The sequence below is a fragment of the Acartia tonsa genome, chromosome 1 (assembly GCF_053477335.1).
Source record: "Acartia tonsa isolate MP-2025a chromosome 1, ASM5347733v1, whole genome shotgun sequence".
Classification (NCBI taxonomy): domain Eukaryota; kingdom Metazoa; phylum Arthropoda; class Copepoda; order Calanoida; family Acartiidae; genus Acartia; species Acartia tonsa.
The window spans coordinates 45,861,683-45,867,612 of record NC_137260.1 but is presented as its reverse complement, the minus strand read 5'-3'; positions in this window follow the sequence as shown (position 1 = coordinate 45,867,612).

Sequence of the window (5,930 nt, the reverse complement as noted above, 5' to 3'; positions counted from 1 at the left end):
TAGTAGATTTTCCAATGCAAAAGTAAAACCTTTGCAGTATTTTTGTAGCTCAATAACTTTTTTAATGAAATGAATTATTTCATAGGGCTTGGTTTTTATGGATGCTTTCATTATTGTTGTCTAAAATCATATATAGTAAGATCATGGGCGGTTACCCTTAGATTGCAATTGGACAACAAACAAACTTTTTGAAAGAACATGATTTATAATTTTGATTTTCTCTCAGGATTAGATAGGAGCTTGCAGGTTTCCCTGTCAATACTATTGACATTCCATCGATATGCAATTTCAAGGTTTTGCAAATGGATTGAACAAAAAGTGGTCATAGCTGTCATAATATCGACATATCAATCTTCAAATTTCATAAAAAAAAATTTCTTACAAATTTTTTAAAGGGTAAGTTCAGTAAGAATTTCTAAAAACACTAAACGTAATGGAGGGGTTGGTGGTAAAGCCTGCATAGGTTTGCGTAAAACACCAAATTTTGTTAGACGTATGGATTGTTTATGCGCTTGTAAAACCCAAACTATCTGGGTACAAAATGTATGCCCTATTACACTTGCTTGGTGCGCGTGCATTTCCCTACAGGGATGTCCAAGGGGAGGGGTAAAGTGAATGTTTATTTTCAATTTTTAACCCCCTTCCCCCAAAATACAAAAAAGCTTGGACGTAATTGCTTCCCTGTCCTTGCTTTCGGCAGGTATTTTATCGACATAAGGCGTCATAATCAGGAGGAAGGGACATTAGACTGTTAATTTCACAAGTACCCAAAGTTTTATAATACTGTTCAGTGTCCAAATGTTTTAATTTATTTTAATCTACAGAAGGGGCAAACATGTGTATCATTATTGGGTATGTATATCAATTTATCGGACAATATCTTATCCCTTTAGACCCCTGAGAATAATGTCATTTCGATAGTATGTTAATCATGTCCAGTTTTCTGTAACTTCATATAGTGGACAGTTATTATGAAGTTAGAGGAACGGCAATTCAATGTCAACAGTTTGACTTCTTTATTTGATGTTATACAGTCGACATAACCCATAAAAATTGTAAGTCAGCACAATATCTAAAGATTTTACTAGCCCTTTGAAACGTTACTCAAAGACGATTCATAAACTGCGAACCAAAAAAATAGGCAAGTCTGAATTTACAGAATATCAGCTTTATTATTCATTTAGGATGATTTTACTGTAAATATGAAATGTAGATGCATCTTTAGGTTACAAGTTTCCACTGTTATTTTTTTATTAATCAGCACCAATGAAGCACAAGATCTCAAAAACAGCATTTGGGGGAAATACTGGTGAACCAAAAAGATATGCAAATAAGTTACATACTTTTACTTACTCTTCTCTCTTCAATACCAACATACCAACAGATAGGTAACTGGACAAAGTGTCTTAAATATCAGCCATGTGACGTTATAAAAATGAGGTAGATTAGAGGAGAAATGGGAAAGAAACCCCCTAAAAAAAGAGATGGATAATCCCTCATTTTATTGAGACACACAAATAGGTCGACCAATAATTTAGTTTATAAAGAATATTTGCTTCAAGAATAAACAATTACTTTAATAGTTGATTAAACATAGGAGTAAAACCTCTATAAATTATACAATAGAATATTAAACAGCGGGGTTTTCAATTTCACCTTTTAAATTTTGCAGCTTTACTACTCTTAAAAATTAGTTTGCTCGTCTGTTTCTTAACCGTCGCAGTAAATAATAAATGTCTAAAAGAAAACACGTTAAGATCAGAAAAAAAATTTTCATTTTTGATATCTACACAACACTTCAGCACAATTGTAACTTTAGTTTTAAAAAAGAAAAACTATATTTTTTGGTGTGGGGTCTGCATTCTTGGGATGGTGTGGGCACCCTCCCCCAAATAGTTAGAAACCTTCCCTGGGCCTATTAGAAGCTTCTCTGTGATCAGAACTTTTCACGATCTTTTACTACACACAGACGGACAGATTCCAGTTGTGATTGGTTGGAGGTACCTTCCTCAAAAATAGTTTTGAACCTTCCCTGTTCTTAAAAGAAGCCTCACTTAAAGTCCAGCGGTTAGTGATGTCTTATGGATGTCTTAGGTGAGAGGCACCCAGACAGACAGACATCCTATTATTTCATATTAGGATGAGGCATGTACAAAATATATAAAAATAGGTCATATTCATGGGTGTACTATCTTCAACTCGGTAAGCGTTATTCCCCATTACACCCGTGTAAAAATACAAATCCAACCAAATAAAAGAGGTTTCACACAGGGATAGAGGGCACATTGGACTGAAGATTATACTTGTATCCAAAGTACGTTGTCTTATTTGTTGAATTACAACTGTGGCTACTTTTATTAAACCTTGATTGAAAATGTCCAAATTTTTTAATCAATAATTTTGTCTACATAATGGTTAACTTTATTCAAAAAGGAAGGAAATGTACTTCAATTTATCGTCCAATGTCTTATCCCTTTATATCCCTAATTTTGCATAACCTAAAAAAGATGCGCATCCATTCAGTTGGGTAAAACCACTGGACTGAAACAGTGTGAATATGCGCGCGTGTATCGTGCACGAACACTAGATGAGAACAATTGCAGTGGTCAAAGTGTTTCTAGGAGCGAAAAGTTTTTATATTTAGGATGTGTATTGTGTACACTGTTATCAATACTGTATTGAGTATTACTTAGTGTTCTATGGAGTAAAGTGTATTACTAAATTAAGAATGTGCCATTTATCCTTATACTAAAGTAACAGGATGTTTGTCTGTGTGTCTGTACCGAAGGATCTAGCTAACCGCTAGTTTAGTTTTACTAGTACTACATAGTGTAATATATTCTATATGTTAATACAGCACACTTACGGGCCCAAGGCCAATACAACCCCAGAGTATCAATTGATACTAAATGAAAAAATTATTCTTAACAGTATACATTAATAACGATTCATTCTAATTAATATTACTCTAGATTTAGTTTAAGGAAAATCCTAGGAAAATTAAGCTTAATGACATATACCAAGCAGCCATATAATCTTGTATTTAAATGACATTACGCCTGTCAAAGTTTCCTGGTGGCCTAGAGGATCAGGATCATACGTAATTAAAATTTTCTCTGTTTTTTTATGACCTATCACGTTTTCGCCAGAATAGTGATAATCAATTACTTTTTAATGGGGGTAATTATCCCCCCAACAGTTTATGGGGGGAAATACCCCCCCCCCCCTTCAAAAAATGTTACTCCCCTGATTTGATGATTTGTTAAAATCAAGAATATAGAGACGTTATTAGAGACATTAGCTTGAATAGCATATGAGGAAAGCGCAGATCGCAATCGGAGATTTAAGAGTAGCTTCGTTACTAAAAAGTCGCTCTACGGTGTTAAAGCAATTCCGATAATAGTTATTTCTCGCATCGAATTATAAAATCTAATGAAAACGAGAAAATATTTTACAGAGGACTCTCTTATTATATTACAAAATTGTTGGTCACGTTGTTTGTCTGTCTTTTGTAAAAACAAAATTAAGGACACATTTACTCATACAGGACCAAGGACGGCCAGGGGGGAAGGAGTAAAGGCAACCCAAAATTTTTGGAAGTACATTAGACTACCCCAATCCCCAATAATCCCTTAAAGACTTAAAGATCCTAATTTTATCCCCTATCCCCTGATATAAACCCAAATACAAAGACTTGTAGGATAAAAAAATATTTCAAAGTGAATGAATCTCCTATCTTAAAATTTGCAATGCACTTTGTTTGTCTAGTTGTAAATTTTTCACAGTATTGGTCAAGACAATTTATTTTATTATTCTGTGTGGCTACCTGTGGCTTTAACAATCAATAAACATTTTATGCTATACCTGTATTTTGTCATATAATAGATTCTTCGCCCTAGATGATCAATCAGACCCAATAATCCTTAGCGCCTAAAAAGATTGTAATCTTTACTTTAAGAACTCCATTATACTATTTAGCTGCTTGTTAGCCTATGAAAATTGCAAATTTGGTTGCTTCGGTTGAAATATTGTAATATCATAGCGCAAAGTTTATAAAGGCTAAATATCAGACAGACATGCACTGCACATAAAAAAATGGTCATAACACCCAAATATGCAATAAACTTACAAAAGATAGATTGAGGAAAATTTTTATGTTGTTGATGAAGCTCCGTGAAGAGACCACTTGGAAGGTGTATTCACCTCTTTCTTTTACTAGGGGCTGGATACACTCCCTTTGGTACGCCTCTTTGTGATGCACAGGCTTTTTTCTTAGAAAATATAACATTGTTTTTATTTTGATAAGATATTTTATATTTTATAGATTTAATGTAAAATGACAAAGATAAGCACGATTGTATGTCTGATCACAATAACTCTGTCTTGTGTATTAACTCAAGAGTAAGTAATAATTAGCTATTTTAGAATTTTTGGTCTGACCATCAGTCTGTAACGTTATTGGGGAAAAAGGGAATTGCGTCTTCCCAGTTACTTTAAAGCCAAACGGCTGAGTTTTTGAAGATTCTGCCAAGTAATGCACATACAGCATATGCATTACAGGCTATATTTGTTAATTATTTAAGAACTTCGCCACTTATGGATGTTGCGTTCCTTCTTGGTATGTCTACTTATGTCTTAACCTTCTCTTTATCTCAACCAAGCACTGCTGCTGATAATAAGTAATTTGAATTCAGTTTGAGTAGTAAAAGTTAAAAAAGAGACAAAGCAGTAATGTTTGTACCATGGTATTTATGTTCATGCATTGAAACATCTACATGTTTTTTCTCTCTTGCTTTGCAGTCTGGAACTTAAATTTAAGAATACAGAATTCAGTTTCAAAACTCTTTAGTTTATAAATTTATATGTTTTCATCTTATATATTTTATATTTAGGTTTACTCCTAACTCATTTATCCAACAAATCTCAAACAAATTATTCCTAGAACTTTATTTTTAAAAGTGAAAGTTTTCTAAATTAGGGTCTGTCCATCTGTCCGGTCGTAAGTCCGTAACGGTTAGCTTTTTCGTTAATTTAGCCATGTTAGAATTGTCCTATGAATTTTTAACTTTGCTTGATGATTCCTATAACAGTTAGGTACAAATTAGGAAGCATAGCAACTCTATAATCGTTACCAGAAAGTCCTTACGTCCATTCAAAAAATGCTGATTTTTAACTTTTTTTGACTTTATTTTTTGTATTATATAATTATTCAAATAAACATGTTAGAATTATCTTATCGATTTCAAACTTTGCATACTGATTCCCATGTCAGTTAGGGAAAATTTGTGATCCTTGTTTTTGTTTAGAGAAGAGTTTGAAGAGGATGAGGAGTCAACAAAAATAGCCAGGAATAAATTAAATACCGGTTTTTATTTAAATTCTCCCATTAGTTGGCTTAAAATCTGAGATGTCTAGGTTTATTTATGATTGGTCTATACAAAGTAACACTGTCCAAACTGTTCCACCAATACATCATACCATATTTGGTTTCTACACACCTTAATTTAGCAACCTTTATTTTTAGGTCCTTAGAACTTTTTTTGCCATTTAAAACATAAAATTTTAGTTGCAGTGGTGTTCCCATACATATCTTTCATAATTCAACCATGCCATAAATCAAATACACCTTCTGTAAAATTGTCGATTGTTGTCTAGTAGTTGGGTATATTTAAAGGTGGGAGAAAACAGTCAATTTACAAGGAGGAACATAGTTTTCGAGCAGCAAATAGGGCCTAATAAAAAATGACGTCATACATACAAATGGCCAATGATAGACCAGTATATATTTTACTATTTCTCAATGTATACTGGCCTATCATTAGTCATTTGTATTGTAAGGCGTTAATTTTTATTAGGCACTATTTGCTGCTTCTTAGTTTTCCCCCAAATTTTTAAATCGGCAATATAATATTTGATTTGTTTTGCAGTAT